The 18,473-nt window shown below is 51.8% G+C and overlaps 1 protein-coding gene across 1 annotated transcript in view; it reads right to left on the bottom strand.

Annotated features, from left to right (window-relative positions):
* LOC140740884 (carbohydrate sulfotransferase 8-like) overlaps positions 1–11,193 on the bottom strand; it is a 176,962-nt gene extending 165,769 nt beyond the window's left edge. The window contains exon 1 of the mRNA XM_073070486.1: positions 10,927–11,193. The gene's annotated coding sequence lies outside the window, so the exon portion shown is untranslated. The remainder of the gene's footprint in view (positions 1–10,926) is intronic.
* Between the last annotated feature and the right edge of the window lie 7,280 nt (positions 11,194–18,473).

Below are 18,473 nucleotides of genomic sequence, written 5' to 3' on the forward strand. Positions count from 1 at the left end.
GCCCTTTTGACATGTCGTTTCTATTTCCAGTTGTAACCTGTGGTCCACATCCCAGTCACTGTTGGGGGGCCTGTATATAACTGCCATCAGGGTCCTTTTACCCTAGCACTTTCTTAACTCAACCCACAGGAGTCAACATCTTCCTATCCTATGTCACATCTTTCTACTGATCTGATGGCATTCTTCACCAGCAGAGCCACGTCCCTCCGATATAACATGTAACCTTGGACATTTAGCTCCCAACTGAAACCATCCTTCAGCCACAATTCAGTGATGGCCACAACATCATACCTGACAATCCGTAGAAGTACAACAAAATATTTCACCTTTCACCCATAACTTACAACCTCTAGTTCTAGTCTCACCCAACCTTGGTGGAAGAAGTCTGCTTTCATTTACCCTATCTATACCCCTCATAGGCATCTTTCAGTAACTGACCTGTACTGTCTCCCTGACCTTTGGAATATTTTCCCAGTTTTCTGCACTTCTGATACACAGCACACACTCAATAACAGGGCGGGCTTCCTCCCGTCATCTCTGAAAACCTTCATGTTTCATCTTACCCAATATAGAATTTGGGAAACTTCAAATCTCACGTCATCACCATGGTAAAATAGGAGTTATTGTGACACTATTGCAGCTCAAGGAGTCAGAGTTCAGAGTTCATTCCCAGCGTGACAGTAATGTAGGGGCTATCACGACACTATCACAGCTCGAGGAGTCAGAGTTCATTCCCAGCATCCTCTATAAGGAGTTTCCCCATGGATGCATGGGCTTCGTCCGGGTGCTCCGGTTTCCTCCGAGTCCAAAGACTAACGGGTTGGTAGGTTAACAAGTCATTGTAAAGTGTCCGGTGATTATGCTGGGATTAAATCGGTGGGTTGATGGGTGCTGTAGCTCAGTGGGCTGGAAGGGCCTGTTCCTCACTGTATCTCTGAATGAAAATAAAACAAAACTATCTGAAATCTAGAAAGTGCAGCCATAACTATAAGCTTGGCGTGCTGGTGAACACACATGTAATTCAAAGACACATCCCAGGCACCTTATTCTAAACAGTGCAACTCTGTGCCAATTCTGTACGTATGTTACAACCCTGTGCCAATTCTGTGCGTATGTTACAACCCTGTGCCAATTCTGTGCGTATGTTACAACTCTGTGCCAATTCTGTACATACATTACAACCCTGTGCCAATTCTGTGCGTACGTTACAACTCTGTGCCAATTACGTTACAACCCTGTGCCAATTCTGTGCATACATTACAACCCTGTGCCAATTCTGTGCATACGTTACAACCCTGTGCCAATTCTGTACGTACGTTACAACTCTGTGCCAATTCTGTACGTACGTTACAACTCTGTGCCAATTCTGTATGTACGTTACAACTCTGTGCCAATTCTGTACATATGTTACAACCCTGTGCCAATTCTGTGCATACGTTACAACCCTGTGCCAATTCTGTACGTACGTTACAACCCTGTGCCAATTCTGTATGTACGTTACAACCCTGTGCCAATTCTGTACATACGTTACAACTCTGTGCCAATTCTGTACATACGCTACAACTGTAGCTAGAGTGAAACTTGGACAGGTGATGCTGATGCTGATGAGCTGTTCCAGGCAAAATTTTGGATTAATTGAGCTGCTGCCATTGAGTTCAGGATGTTAAAACAGACATGCACATGTGACAATAATAAACCAATCCCAATACATTCATGATATTCCATCGCGCTAACTAGGTACATGTCCACAAAAACACTCTCACCCAGCCTATCCCATGATGGTTTTGTAGAGCAACAGATGGCTGCTAGCAAACTTGGTATGTTCGGTCTGGGTGGATCACCTTTTTTAACAAAATAAATTTTATTCACGATAAAAAAATGTACAAGAATAAACCGTTCAATACCTTTTCATCCTTTATACACACGGTGAATGCTTTCCACAATGTCCCATCACTCATGTGGCACTCTGGGGTTTTGTACCAAACACTACAGGAAATGAGGGGTTTTGTCCCCCCACCTGGTCCTTTCCTCTCCAGCAGGAGGAGAACCCTTAACAGTGGTCCTTCCCCAACGTACCCTTTCTGTGCATCCCCCAGCACGGTGACCCTGCAGCCTGGAATGTGCCGGTTGGCAGTATTGCTCCACAGACATCCTGACCAACGAACACTTCCCACCAGCTTGATGATCTGCCAGCCGCTCCCGATGACTCGGTTCCTGGGTTCACCTGCCTCAGAACAGACTTCACTTGATTGGTGATGACCTGGACAGGATCTTGTAATGCACATCAGGATCAAGGGCAGCTTCTATCAGACTACTGAATAATTCTACACTAAAATAAAATGAAGTGTTGACCTCACAATCCACCTTATTGTCTACCCGCACTGCACGCTCTCTGTAGCTGGTATACTTCAGTCTGCATTCTCTTTTTGTGTTACCTTGTCCTGCCATAATGTCCAACCTGTATATCAACCAAGCAGAAGATGTTGATGTTGTTCATGGAGGGCTAGGTCACCATTTCTGGTCTTAGCCTTGTAGGTAATGCCAACACAGATGCCTTGTGCAGGAAGGCACAGAGTCGACTGTACTTCCTAAGAAGGTTGGCGTCATTCAATGTCTGTAGTGAGATGCTGAAGATGTTCTATAGGTCAGTTGTGGAGAGCGCCCTCTTCTTTGTGGTGGCGTGTTGGGGAGGAAGCATTAAGAAGAGGGACGCCTCACGTCTTAATAAGCTGGTAAGGAAGGCGGGCTCTGTCGTGGGCAAAGTACTCGAGAGTTTAACATCGGTAGCTGAGCGAAGGGCGCTGAGTAGGCTACGGTCAATTATGGATAACTCTGAACATCCTCTACATAGCACCATCCTGAGACAGAGAAGCAGTTTCAGCGACAGGTTACTATCGATGCAATGCTCCTCAGACAGGATGAAGAGGTCAATACTCCCCAATGCCATTAGGCTTTACAATTCTACCGCCAGGACTTAAGAACTTTTTAAAAGCTATTATTAATGCTTTTTGAGATAGTGATTTAGATGCATATCATATTTTTTACTGAGTTAAGTATTGTATGTAATTAGTTTTGCTACAACAAGTGTATGGGACATTGGAAAAAAAGTTGAATTTCCCCATGGGGATGAATAAAGTATCTATCTATCTATCTATCTATCTAATGCGATGGTACCTTCTGGTGTACTGTCATCTGGAAGCTTGGCTTTGTACACTTCCTAGCCCTGTCCAGTCCCACAGGGCCAGGACATCTTATGTTCTGCCCCAAGGTGAGGCCATTTTCAGGTTGGAGGAGCAACATCTCATATTCTGTCTGGGTAGCCTCCGACCTGATAGCATGAACATCTAGTTCACTAAATTACAGTAAATTCTCCCACCCTCCCCTTTCTCTCTTCTTCTATTTCCCATTCTGGCTCCATTCTCACCTCCCCCAGTGCCCCTCCTCCTTCCCTTTCTCCCATGGTACTATTAGATTCCTTCTTCTTTAGCCCTTTACCTTTTCCACCTATCACCTCCCAGCTTCGTACTTCATCTCTCTCTCCCCACCCACTTGGCTTCACCTATCACCTTCCAGCTTGTCCTCCTGGTTCTCCTCACCTTCTTATTCCGGCACCTTTTCTCTTTCTTTCTAGTCCTGATGAAGGGTCTCGGCCTGAAGCATTGACTGTTTATTCCCCTCCATAGATGCTGACTGACCTGCTGCATTTTGTGTGTGCTACCCAGGAACAAAAAGCTGTCTGCCCAGAAGGGAGATGTTCGGCACAGCTTTGTGGGCCAAAGGGCCTGTACAGTGCTGTAGGTTTTCTATGTTTCTAACTAGCTAGTCTGCTGGAGCAGGTGCTGTCCAGGACTGAATACTTCAGACTGATGAAAACAGCAGAGAGCTGCCAAGAGTGGAGCTGAAAGCTAGTCCAGGACAACCACAAGGCTCCATGGGCAAAGGCAACTGAAGCCTCCTTCCACTGGGCACAGGGGACCTGGTACTGTTGGCCATTGCTTGTGGAACGTACGTGACGTCACGTTGACACTGTGCAATGTAGGATGGAAAATGGGATACATCTTGCACTGTAAGCGGTGACAAGCATCCTGCTTGTAAATTTTATAAATAAAAGACATATTTGGAAAAACGTCTCCATGGTTACCCTGCTGAGGATTCCAAAAAATGAAGGTAGTGTAAAGTTTAAGTTGAAAGGGTTAAAAAGGACTGTGGTGTGCTGGCTTTCATTAGTCAGGGTATTGAGTTTAAGAGCTGTAAGGTAACGGAGATCTATAAAACTCCTGTTAGACCACACTTGGAGTATTGTGTTTAGTTCTGGTTGCCTCATTATAGGAGAGTGTGCAGAGGAGATTTACCAGGACGCTGCCTGGATTAAAGAGGCTCTCTTCAGTGTAATCAACAAACAGCGTGCAGTAGACAGACCCCAAACTACTGACAGGACTGTTGCAAACAGGTTTCAGACTCCTGAATACAGCCCAAGAAACCATTAGATTGTTTTTTATAAAAGGATACAGGCCGGAACGATCTGCGCAGCCCAGCAACCCACTTACAGTTAACCCTAGCCTAATCACAGGAGAGCTTGCTAACGAGTACATCTTGGAACTGTGTGAACTCTCGGGACAGCATACAAACTGCTGATAGACTGTGCCAAAATTGAACTCCAAACGCCATGGCCCCGAAGCTGTAAATGCGATGTACTAACTGCAGTGCTACTAAATCTACAAATACAGAGTACTTTGGAAGTAGACGGACTCCTGCATTGTGTAACAGAGATAGACAGGGGACGGGCACAGGCATTGAATGAAGGACTCAGCTAATGAAATCAGGTTGGAACACAAGACCCAACGAGTCCCCAAAGGAATGATGTTTGATCCAAACCTCCTGTCTCCCACACAGTGACTGACTGCCTGGGACTCAGGTTCTCTGCTGTTTAGCTCCTGGGGTTCTCACTGGGGATCAAATCGTCAGGGTCAGGCTCTGCAGACCTGGCTGTCAGCTGCTGCATCCTCGCACCAGCTCTCAGCTTGCAGACCAGTTACTGATCTGCACTGCTCTATTGTGTCAGCAGAGAGCAGCCGAACCCCAAACCCTCCCCTCACCACAGCCACACACCAAACCCCACCCTCACCACAGCCGAACCCCAAACCCTCCCCTCACCACAGCCACACACCAACCCCCACCCTCACCACAGCCGAACCCCAAACCCTCCCCTCACCACAGCCACACACCAACCCCCACCCTCACCACAGCCGAACCCCAAACCCTCCCCTCACCACAGCCGAACCCCAACACCTCCCCTCACCACAGCCGAACCCCAAACCCTCCCTTCACCACAGCCGAACCCCAAACCCTCCCCTCACCACAGCCACACACCAACCCCCACCCTCACCACAGCCGAACCCCAACCCCTCCCCTCACCACAGCCGAACCCCAACCCCTCCCCTCACCACAGCCGCACACCAACACCTCCCCTCACCACAGCCGAACCCCAAACCCTCCCCTCACCACAGCCGAACCCCAAACCCTCCCCTCACCACAGCCACACACCAAACCCCACCCTCACCACAGCCGAACCCCAAACCCTCCCCTCACCACAGCCGAACCCCAACCCCTCCCCTCACCACAGCCGAACCCCAACCCCTCCCCTCACCACAGCCGAACCCCAAACCCTCCCCTCACCACAGCCACACACCAAACCCCACCCTCACCACAGCCACACACCAAACCCCACCCTCACCACAGCCGAACCCCAAACCCTCCCCTCACCACAGCCGAACCCCAAACCCTCCCTTCACCACAGCCGAACCCCAACACCTCCCCTCACCACAGCCGAACCCCAACACCTCCCCTCACCACAGCCGAACCCCAACACCTCCCCTCAGCACAGCCAAACCCCAAACCCTCCCCTCAAAACAGCCGCACACCAACACCTCCCCTCACCACAGCCGAACCCCAAACCCTCCCCTCACCACAGCCGAATCCCAAACCCTCCCCTCACCACAGCCGAACCCCAAACCCTCCCTTCACCACAGCCGAACCCCAAACCCTCCCCTCAGCACAGCCGAACCCCAAACCCTCCCCTCACCACAGCGAACCCCAAACCCTCCCCTCAGCACAGCCAAACCCCAAACCCTCCCCTCACCACAGCCGCACACCAACACCTCCCCTCAGCACAGCCGAACCCCAAACCCTCCCCTCACCACAGCCAAACCCCAAACCCTCCTCTCACAACAGCCAAACCCCAAACCCTCCTCTCACCACAGCCGAACCCCAAACCCTCCCCTCACCACAGCCGAACCCCAACCCCTCCCCTCACCACAGCCGAACCCCAAACCCTCCCCTCACCACAGCCACACACCAAACCCCACCCTCACCACAGCCACACACCAAACCCCACCCTCACCACAGCCGAACCCCAAACCCTCCCCTCACCACAGCCGAACCCCAAACCCTCCCCTCACCACAGCCGAACCCCAACACCTCCCCTCACCACAGCCGAACCCCAACACCTCCCCTCACCACAGCCGAACCCCAAACCCTCCCCTCAGCACAGCCAAACCCCAAACCCTCCCCTCACCACAGCCGAACCCCAAACCCTCCCCTCACCACAGCCGAACCCCAAACCCTCCCCTCACCACAGCCGAACCCCAAACCCTCCCCTCACCACAGCCGAATCCCAAACCCTCCCCTCACCACAGCCGAACCCCAAACCCTCCCTTCACCACAGCCGAACCCCAAACCCTCCCCTCAGCACAGCCGAACCCCAAACCCTCCCCTCACCACAGCCGCACACCAACACCTCCCCTCACCACAGCCACACACCAACCCCCACCCTCACCACAGCCAAACCCCAAACCCTCCTCTCACCACAGCCAAACCCCAAACCCTCCCCACAGCCACACACCAACCCCCACCCTCACCACAGCCGAACCCCAAACCCTCCCCTCAGCACAGCCACACACCAACCCCCACCCTCACCACAGCCAAACCCCAAACCCTCCCCTCACCACAGCCGAACCCCAACCCCTCCCCTCACCACAGCCGAACCCCAACCCCTCCCCTCACCACAGCCGAACCCCAAACCCTCCCCTCACCACAGCCACACACCAAACCCCACCCTCACCACAGCCGAACCCCAAACCCTCCCCTCAGCACAGCCGAACCCCAAACCCTCCCCTCACCACAGCCACACACCAACCCCCACCCTCACCACAGCCGAACCCCAAACCCTCCCCTCACCACAGCCGAACCCCAACCCCTCCCTTCACCACAGCCGAACCCCAACCCCCACCCTCAGGGAACCATGCTCCAGAGGCCAACCATCCCAGCACAGAGTTTGTGTAATTATGGTGCCCAGTCAGACAGTCACACACAGGCTCTCACCCTCACCCCTGACACACCCCTCACTTTCACACACTCACCCCCTGACACACCACTCACTCTCAGTCTCTCACCCCCGACACACCCCTCGCTCTCACACACTCACCCTCACCCCCCGACACACCCCTCACTCTCACACACTCACCCCCACTCCCCGACACACCCGTCACTCTCACACACTCACCCACACCCCTCACTCTCAGTCTCTCACCCTCACCCTGACACACCCCTCACTCTCACACACTCACCCCCGACACACCCCTCACTCTCACACACTCACCCTCACCCCGACACACCCCTCACTCTCAGTCGCTCACCCCCGACACACCCCTCGCTCTCACACACTCACCCTCACCCTGACACACCCCTCACTCTCACACACTCACCCCCGACACACCCCTCACTCTCACACACTCACCCTCACCCCGACACACCCCTCACTCTCAGTCTCTCACCCCCGACACACCCCTCGCTCTCACACACTCACACTCACCCCCGACACACCCCTCGCTCTCACACACTCACCCTCACCCCCGACATACCCCCCACTCTCACACACTCACCCGCACCACCGACACACCCCTCACTCTCACACACTCACCCCCTGACACACCCCTCACCCCCTGGCACACTCCTCTCACACATTCACCCCCTGACACACCCCTCACTCTCAGTCTCTCAGCCCCTTACACACCCCTCACTCTCAAACACTCACCCCGACACACTCCTCACTCTGTCTCTCACCCCCTTACACACCCCTCACTCTCACACACTCACCCTAACCCCCTGACAAACCCCTCACTCTCACAAACTCACCCTCATCCCGACACACCCCTCACCCCTGACACACCCTTCACTCTCATACACTCACACTCACCCCCAACACACCTCTCACCCCGACACACCCCTCACTCTCAGTCTCTCACCCTCACACCCGACACTCTCACACCCTCACCCCCGACATACCCCCCACTCTCACACACTTACCTGCACCACCGACACACCCCTCACTCTCACACACTCACCCCCTGACACACCCCTCACCCCTTGGCACACTCCTCTCACACATTCACCCCCCCCCCGACACACCCCTCACTCTCACACTCACCCTCACCCCCTTACACTCCCCTCACTCTCACACACTCACACTCACCCCTGACACACCCCTCACTCTCAGTCTCTCACCCTCACCCCCTAACACACCCCTCACTCTCACACTCTCACCCCCTGACAAACCCCTCACTCTCACACACTCACCCTCATCCCCTGACACACCCCTCACTCTCACACACTCACCCCCTGACACACCCCTCACTCTCACACACTCACCCCCTGACATACCCCTCACCCCCGACACACCCCTCACCCCCGACACACCCCTCATGCACACACTCACCCTCACCCCGACAAACCCCTCACTCTCACACACTCACCCTCACCCCCTGACACACCCCTCACTCTCACACTCACCCCTGACACACCCCTCACCCTGACATACTCCACACTCACACACTCACCCTCACCCCGACACACCCCTCACTCACACACTCACCCTCACCCCGACACACACCTCACTCTCACACACTCACCCTCATCCCCTTACACACCCCTCACTCTCACACAGTCACCCTAACCTCCTGACAAACCCCTCACTCGCACACTCACCATCACTCCCGACACACCCCTCACTCTCACACACTCACCCTAACCCACTGACTAACCCCTCATTCTCACACACTCACCCTCATCCCGACACACCCCTCACCCGACACACCCTTCACTCTCATACACTCACACTCACCCCCAACACACCTCTCACCCCGACACACCCCTCACTCTCAGTCTCTCACCCTCACACCCGACATACCCCCCACTCTCACACACTCACCCGCACCACAGACACACCCCTCACTCTCACACACTCACCCTCATCCCAACACACCCCTCACTCTCAGTCTCTCACCCTCACCCCCGACACACCCCTCACTCTCACACACCCCCGACATACCCCTCACCCCGGCACACCCCTCACCCTCACACACTCACCCCCTGACACACCCCTCACTCACACACTCACCCTCACCCCCGACACACCCCTCACTCTCACACACTCACCCTCATCCCCTGACACACCCCTCACTCTCACACACTCACCCCGACACACCCCTCACTCTCACACACTCACCCCGACTCACCCCTCACCCCGACACACCCCTCACTCTCATACACTCACCCCGACACACCCCTCACTCTCACACACTCACCCTCATCCCCTGACACACCCCTCACTCAGTCTCTCACCCTCACCCCCGACACACCCATCACTCTCACACTCACCCCCTGACACACCCCTCACTCTCACACTCACCCCCGACATACCCCTCACCCCGACACACTCCTCACTCACACACTCACCCCGACACACCCCTCACCCCCTGGCACACTCCTCTCACACACTCACCCCCCGACACACCCCTCACTCTCACAGTCTCTCACCCCCTTACACACCCCTGACTCTCAGTCTCTCACTCTCATCCCTAACACTCACCTCACTCTCACATACAACCTCACATTCACACAACCCCTGATACCCCCCTCATTTGCACAGTCTCTCACCCTCACCCCTTGATACACCTCTCACATACACCCTCACACTCACACAACCCCTCATACACCCCTCACTCTCACAATCATGGCACACCCAGTCACCCCACATACAATCCCTTACACAAACTGACTCTCACATACACCCTTACACACATACACAAACACACTACTTACACACATTTGCACACATTCCCTCATCCTCTCACACACACCCTTACACAACTAAACATGGTCACCCTCATAAACAGATATGTGACAACACTAATGCCACACAGAGACACACAAACTCACACACACTCTCACATGCAGGCATACTCATAGATACACACACATAAATACATGCCCATGTACACACGCAATCTTTCTCTCTGTCTGTCCATCTCTCACACATACACACACCATCTCTCCTGCACACACACACACACTCTGTGTCTCACTCTTCCTTTCTCACTCTTCCTTTCTCACTCTCTCCCATAGACACAGAGTCTCTCTCTCACCCACACACAGAAACATACACCCAGTCTCTCTTCACAAACACACACACTGTCTCTAACACACATTCTCTCTCTCTCTCACATGCGCACACACTCTCACAAATGCACTCTCACACAAACTCACACTCTCTCTCGTATGCTCTCTCTCTCTCACACACACGCGCGCGCTCTCTGAAACACACTCTCTCACACACACCCTCCCTCACACTTATGTTCTCTCTTTTACACACATGCTCTCTCACACTCTTTCACACTCAGTCTCTCACACGCTCTCTTTCACAGTCACACACTTCCTTTCTCTTACACCCTCTCTCACATACATACACTCGTACTCTCTCTCTCTCTCTCTCTCTCTCTCTCTCACACACACACACACATACCCTCGTACTCTTTCTGTCTCTCTCTCTCTCTCTCACGGACACGGCGGACTATCTGACACCACACTGACCTGTCCTGGGCTCCGAGGGCGGGCGGACTCTCCCGAAGAACTGAACAAGGACGAATTCAACCCTTGTGCGCGATCTCCTCTGGTGGGCGCATCTGCTCGCTGCCGGGAATCGCTTCCTGTTCTGTCCCTTCACAATTCGGTGAAAGTTGCCACCAAAATCCGAGGCGGTTTTCTTTTTGAAGGCAGTCGGGCAGCGCTGGGGTGTGGGAGCGCTCGCTGCCCCCACTGCAGCGCCGGCAGTACACCTGACAGCAGAAGGCAGGCTGAGATTTATAGAGAGCCGCTCTGTCATAGCAACCCGGCGGAGGGCGACGCCAACAAGGACACGAGCCGGCTCCCGACCCTACCCCGCTGACCTTCAGCATGGCACGGCTGCCCCCCACCCCCGCTCCCTTCCTGGACAAGTGTGAACAGGTGTGCAGGAGTGCACGCGTGAGTGTGAATGTAGGCAGAGTTGCGGTTAATGGGAGAAAGCAGGGATGAGGTTGAGAGGGATAATAAGAAGTCTTCCAAGATGGAATGACAGAATGGACGCGATGGTTGAATGGCCTTATTCTGCTCCTATGTCCAATGGTCTTAGGGAGTCCGTGAGGAAGGGGACACAGAGGGAAAGGAACCACTACTGAGAGCAAATGAAAGGAAACTGCTGGAATGTGGCGGCGGAGGAGCCTCAGTACCCTCAGCAGCTGTGGAGAAGTTCTCTCGGGCCAGAGGGCGCTGCCTCAGGCGGCCATCTGGAACAGAAATGAGGAATGTATTGAGCCGGAGGGTGGTAACTTGTGGAATTTGTTACCACAGACAGCTGTGAAGGCCAGGTCGTTAGGCGTATTTAAGGCTGAGCTTGATTGGACATGGCATCAAAGGTTACGAGGAGAAATCCAAGGAATGGGGCGGGGGAGCAAGCAAAAGATCAGCCATGATTGAATGGCAAAGCAGACTCGATAGGCCAATTGGCCTAATTATACTCCGATCTCTTCTGCTCTTATTGTGTGTGAGTGGGTCAGTGAGTGTGAACAGGTCATTGTGTGTGTGGGTCAGTGAGTGTGAACAGGTCAATGTGTGTGAGTGGGTCAGTGAGTGTGAACAGGTCATTGTGTGTGAGTGGGTCAGTGAGTGTGAACAGGTCATTGTGTGTGAGTGGGTCAGTGAGTGTGAACAGGTAATTGTGAGTGAGCAGGTCACTGAGTGTGAACAGGTAATTGTGAGTGAGCAGGTCACTGAGTGTGAACAGGTAATTGTGAGTGAGCAGGTCACTGAGTGTGAGTGAGTCAGTGAGAGTGCGGGAGTTTGGAAAGTATGGCTTGGAAACTCATCACAGGATCCATGCCCTGGGTGTGGGACGGCAGTGGGCAGTTTCGGACTGGGGGTGCGTGGATCTGCAGCAGGAGGGGGTTTCGATGCCGGCTGCCAGGAGGCTCAGAGGCTGCTCGGACAAACACTGTCCCCATCCCTCACTCTCGACCCCTCCTCCCAACGGCAGAACTCAGACTCCAGCACTTCCTGTCAGCCTCTGACTCTTACTGACCCTCAGTACAGACCGTTTCTCAGCACTACCCCTCCCTCAGCACTACCCCTCCCACAGACCCTCCCTCAGCACTACCCCTCCCACAGGGAGCCAGAGCAGAAACCCCCTTGATCATACTGACCCTCAGTACAGACCGTCTCTCAGCACTACCCCTCCCTCAGCACTACCCCTCCCACAGGGAGCCAGAACAGAAACCCCCTTGATCATACTGACCCTCAGTACAGACCGTCTCTCAGCACTACCCCTCCCACAGACCCTCCCTCAGCACTACCCCTCCCACAGGGAGCCAGAACAGAAACCCCCTTGATCATACTGACCCTCAGTACAGACCGTCTCTCAGCACTACCCCTCCCACAGACCCTCCCTCAGCACTGGCCCTCCCACAGGGAGCCAGAGCAGAAACCCCCCTGATCATACTGACCCTCAGTACAGACTGTCTCTCAGCACTACCCCTCCCACAGACCCTCCCTCAGCACTGGCCCTCCCACAGGGAGCCAGAGCAGAAACCCCCCTGATCATACTGACCCTCAGTACAGACTGTCTCTCAGCACTACCCCTCCCTCAGACCCTCTCTCAGCACTACCCCTCCCACAGGGAGCCAGAGCAGAAACCCCCTTGATCATACTGACCCTCAGTACAGACCGTCTCTCAGCACTACCCCTCCCACAGTGTGACTCCCTCAGCACTACCCCTCCCACAGTGTGACTCCCTCAGCACTACCCCTCAGCACTACCCCTCCCACAGGGAGCCAGAGCAGAAACCCCCTTGATCATACTGACCCTCAGTACAGACCGTCTCTCAGCACTACCCCTCCCACAGTGTGACTCCCTCAGCACTACCCCTCCCACAGTGTGACTCCCTCAGCACTACCCCTCAGCACTACCCCTCCCACAGTGTGACTCCCTCAGTACCACCCCCCCACAGTGTGTCTCTCCCTCTGTACCACCCTCCCACAGTGTGACTCCCTGAGCACCCTCCCACAGTGTACTCTGCCTCAGAAATGCTCTTTCCTGGGCATTGCATTGCACAGCCTGACCAGACTATGCTGGGTGATGCTAATGCTGCATTTGAAGAACAGGCTAAACAGAGGGACGGAGGGTACAGTAGAAGGGAGAGTTGCACACACTAAACTTTGGGGGAACTCAGAGGTCAGGCAGCATCTATTGAGGGGAGGGGGTTGCAGTAAGAAGCTTTGAGGTGATAGGTGGACGAGGTAAAGGGCTGAAGGAAAAGCAATCTGATGGGAGAGGAGGGGCTACATGGGTGAAAGAGGAGGCGGAGGGGCACCAAGGGAGGTGGGGACATGAACGGCTAAGAGAGGAGCCAGAATGAGGAATGGATAAAGAGAGAAGGGGAGTGGGGGAAGGAACTGCTGGAAGTTGGAGCAATTGATGTTTACGCCATCAGGCAGGAGGCTGCCCACACTGATACAGGAGTGCAGCATCTCCAAGCTGAGAGAGGCCCCATCGTGGCAGCAGAGGAGGCCATGGACTGACATTTCAGAATGGGAAGGGGAATTAAAGATGTTGGAGAGAACAATCCTGCAAAACCAAGTCTGGGTCTCGAATCAGTCCCTGAAGAAATGTTAAAGTGAATGAATTTCAATCCCAATCAGAATCAGGTTTCATATTACCGGCAGATGCTGTGACATCTATTGCTTTGTGAATTGAATGAATTGACTTTATTTCTTACATCCTTCATATACATGAGGAGTAAAAATCTTTATGTTACGTCTCCACTTAAATGTGCAATGATAGTAATTTGTAATAAATAGAACAGTCAATGTAATATAGAGTACACTCAAATCAGCATGAGTTCATCCGTCTGATGGGCTGATGGAAGAAGCTGTCCCGGAGCCTGTTGGTCCTGGCTTTTATGCTGCGGTACCGTTTCCCGGATGGTGGCAGCTGGAATAGATTGTGGTTGGGGTGACTCGGGTCCCCAATGATCCTCCGGAGCCTTTTTACACACCTGTCCTTGTAAATGTCCTGAATCATGGTAAGTTCACAACTGCAGAGTTCCGTGATTGAGGGAGGTACAGTTCCCATACCAAGCAGTGATGCAGCCAGTCAGGATGCTCTCAATTGTGCCCCTAAAGAAAGTCCTTAGTATCTGGGGGCCCATACCAAACTTCCTCAACTGTCTGAGGTGAAAGAGGCACTGCTGTGCCTTTTCACTACACAGCTGGTGTGTACAGACCATGTGAGGTCCTCGCTGATGTGGATACCAAGGAACTTAAAGCTGTTTACCCTCTCCACCCCAGTTCTATTGCTGTCAATAGGGGTTAGTCCGTCTCCATTCCTCCTGTAATCCACCACCAGCTGCTTTGTTTTTGTGACATTGAGGGACAGGTTGTTTTCTTGACACCACTGTGTCAGAGAGATGACTTCTTTCCTATTGGCCACCTTGTTATTGTTTGAGATTAGGCCAATCAATGTAGTGTTGTCAGCAAATTTAATTAGCAGATTAGATCTGTGGGTGGCGACAGCCATGGGCATACAGGGAGTAAAGGAGAATACTCAGTACACAGCCCTGAGGGGCTCCTGTATTGAGAGTCAGAGGGCTGGAGGTGAGAGAGCCCACTCTTACCACCTGCTGGCGACCCGACAGGAAGTCCAGGATCCAGCTGCACAAGGCAGGGTCAAGGCCAAGGTCTCTGAGCTGCTTGTTGAGCCTGGATGGAATTATGCTGAATGCTGAACTGTAGTCCAAGAACAACATTCTCACATAAGCATCCTTCTCCAGATGTGTAAGGATGGTATGCAGAGCAGTGGCTATTGTGTCATCTGTCGATTGGTACATTGTGGCAGCAGAACATTAGCACATTAAAATTTATAATGATAAAAACTGTAAATTACAATAATAAATATATATTAAAGAATTAAATTAATTAAGTAGTGCAAAAGAGTAAAAGTAGTGTTTATGAGTTTATTGTCTGTTGAGAAATCTGATGATAGAGAGAAGCTGTTTCTGAAACGTTGAGACTGTGGATGGGTGGGAATGAACAGGAAAAAGACAGATTATTGGAAGGAAGGGGGAGGGGGAGAAAGAGAGAGAGGGGAAGAGAGGGAAAGAGAGAGAAATCATTAATAGAGAGAGAGAGAAATCATTGACAGAGAGAGGGGGAAGAGAGGGAGAGAGAGGGAAGAGAGGGAGAGAGAGAGATCATTGACACAGAGAGAGAGATCATTAACAGAGAGAGAGTGGAAGAAAGGGAGAGAGAGAGATCATTGACAGAGAGAGAGGGAAGAAAGGGAGAGAGAGAGATCATTGACAGAGAGAGAGGGAAGAGAGGGAGAGAGAGATCATTGACAGAAAGAGAGGGAGAGAGAGATCATTGACAGAGAGAGGGGAGAGAGGGAGAGAGAGATCATTGACAGAGAGAGAGATCATTAACAGAGAGAGGGGGAAGAGAGGGAGAAAGAGAGAGATCATTGACAGAGAGAGAGAAAGAGGGGGGAGAGAGGAGAGAGTGAGAGGGGGAAGAGAGAGGGGGAAAGAGAGAGAGAGGGGGAGAGATCATTGACAGAGAGAGAAGGGCACACAGTAGTGCTGTGGTTAGCATGATGCTATTACATTCAGGGCTTCAGAGCTCAATTCCCAAGCCTTCTGTAAGAAAGCGTACGCTCTCCCTGTGACTGTATAGCTTTCCTCCAGGTGCTTTGGTTTCCTCCCACAGTCCAAAGACATGTCAGTTAATAGGTTAATTTCTCTTTGTAAATTGTCCTGTGATTAGGCTAGGATTAAATTGGTTGGTTGCTGGGTGGAACGGCTCGTTGGCCTCAAAGCACCTATTCCATGCTATTCCAAATAAAATAGATAAATAAATCATGAGATCTAAATCATCTCAGTGTTGGGAGACACAGTGCTGGGGAGAGAGAGAACAACAGACAGAGCAAGACCTTGATATGTTGACATTTGAGTCTCTGGTTGAGGATCATGTTACAATTGATTGAACAGAATTAAAAGATAAAATCCAAATATGTAATTTTAGCAGAACAATCAATTCCTCTGGTGCTACTAAGAGATATGAAAGCACAATGTGGGAAACACAAATGGACTGAAAACGTATGTAGATACTGTATGCAACAAGGAAGTAATTAGACTGAAGTGGGAGAAATTATGCCAGGGAATAAGTCAATGACAGAAAAATCAAGCAAATATTTTATTTTTATCTTCACACAGGATGACACGGAAAGTCTCCCAGAGGCAAAGAAATTTGAAGACAATGACAAATTCAAAAAATAAAGAGCAGTAAGAAAATCAGGTGGAGGAGTTAATGGAATGGAAAAGGCAATGAATCCCCAATGTCTGGTGACCTGAATCCCAGATTGTAAAGGAGGTGACGATGGATGAATCCCCACGGTCCAGTGACCTGAATCCCGGATTGTAAAGTAGGTGACGATGGATGAATCCCCACGGTCCAGTGACCTGAATCCCGGATTGTAAAGGAGGTGACGATGGATGAATCCCCACGGTCCAGTGACCTGAATCCCGGATTGTAAAGGAGGTGACGATGGATGAATCCCCACGGTCCAGTGTCCTGAATCCCGGATTGTAAAGGAGGTGACGATGGATGAATCCCCACGGTCCAGTGACCTGAATCCCGGATTGTAAAGGAGGTGACGATAAATGAATCCCCATGGTCCAGTGACCTGAATCCCGGATTGTAAAGGAGGTGGCGATGTTTGTCCAGATGTATGGTCGTTGTCTTCCAAAACTCCCTAATCAGAGAAATGAGAGACTGAGAGAGATTACTTCATCAGTAGTCAGGCACCACAGTAGCGTACCGGTTAGTGTGATGCTGTTACAGCTCGGGGCGTTGGAGTCCAGAGTCTCTGAGTAAATAATTATCGAAAGGAGGGATAATGCAGGAAGCGATCTACTGCAGGGTCTGGTGAAATGGGGGCAACCATGCTGGCATGGTAGTCGTTAGTTCATCACCAGTGACCATTGATCACATTTTCCCTCTGAACTATGCAAGGAGTTTGCCCGTGTGAGTGCACAGATTTTCTCGGGATGCTCTGATTTTCTCTCACAGTCCAAAGACATACGTGCTTTCTCTATAACCATGACTGTGTGGCTAGGCATAGCTCAAATACTACTTTTAAATTTGCTGATGACACAAGCATTGTTGGTAGAATCTCAGATGGAGATGAAAGGGTGTACAGGAGTCACAGCAACAACCTGGCACTCAACGTCAGTAAGACAAAAGAGCTGATTGTGGACTTCAGGAAGGGTAAGACGAGGGAACACGAACCAATCCTCATAGAGGGATCAGGAATGGAGAGAGTGAGCAATTTTAAGTTCCTGAGTGTCAAGATCTCTGAGGATCTAACCTGGTCTCAACATATTGATGCAGCTATAAAGAAGACAAGAAGCGACTATATTTCATTAGGATCTTGAAGAGATTTAGTTTATCATATACATTATTTCTGTTTTTCTGCACTATTTTTTAATCTATTCAATATGCAGTGCCTATAAAAAATATTCATCCCCTTGGAATTTTTCATGTTTTATTGTTTGTGGAGAATGAGGCAGTCATCGATGAGAGCTACAGGGAGGTAGTCACACCTAGGCTGCAGGAAGCAGGTCGTTGGTGACAGTCCGAGGGGGGAAAGCGAAGGAGAGTAGACAGGTAGTGCAGAGCACCCCTGTAGCCATTCCCTGAATAATAAGTTTACCGTCCTGGATGCTGCTGGTGAGGACGACCGACCAGGTGTGAGCCACGGTGGCAGGGCCTCTGGCACTGAGTCTGACCCTGTGGTGCAGAAGGATGGGACGGAGAAGAGGAGAGCTGTCGTCATTGGAGACTCTATAGTCAGGGGAGCAGACAGGAGATTTTGTGGACGTGAGAAGGAAACCCGCATGGTTTGTTACCTCCCGGGTGCCAGGGTCTGGGATGTCTCTGACCGGGTGCGTGACATCCTGGTACGAGAGGGAAAGCGACCAGAAGTCGTGATACATGTTGGGACCAATGACATAGGCAGGAAGAGGGATGAGGTTCTGAAGTGTGAGTTTC

This window comes from Hemitrygon akajei, chromosome 17 (assembly GCF_048418815.1).
Source record: "Hemitrygon akajei chromosome 17, sHemAka1.3, whole genome shotgun sequence".
Lineage (NCBI taxonomy): Eukaryota > Metazoa > Chordata > Chondrichthyes > Myliobatiformes > Dasyatidae > Hemitrygon > Hemitrygon akajei.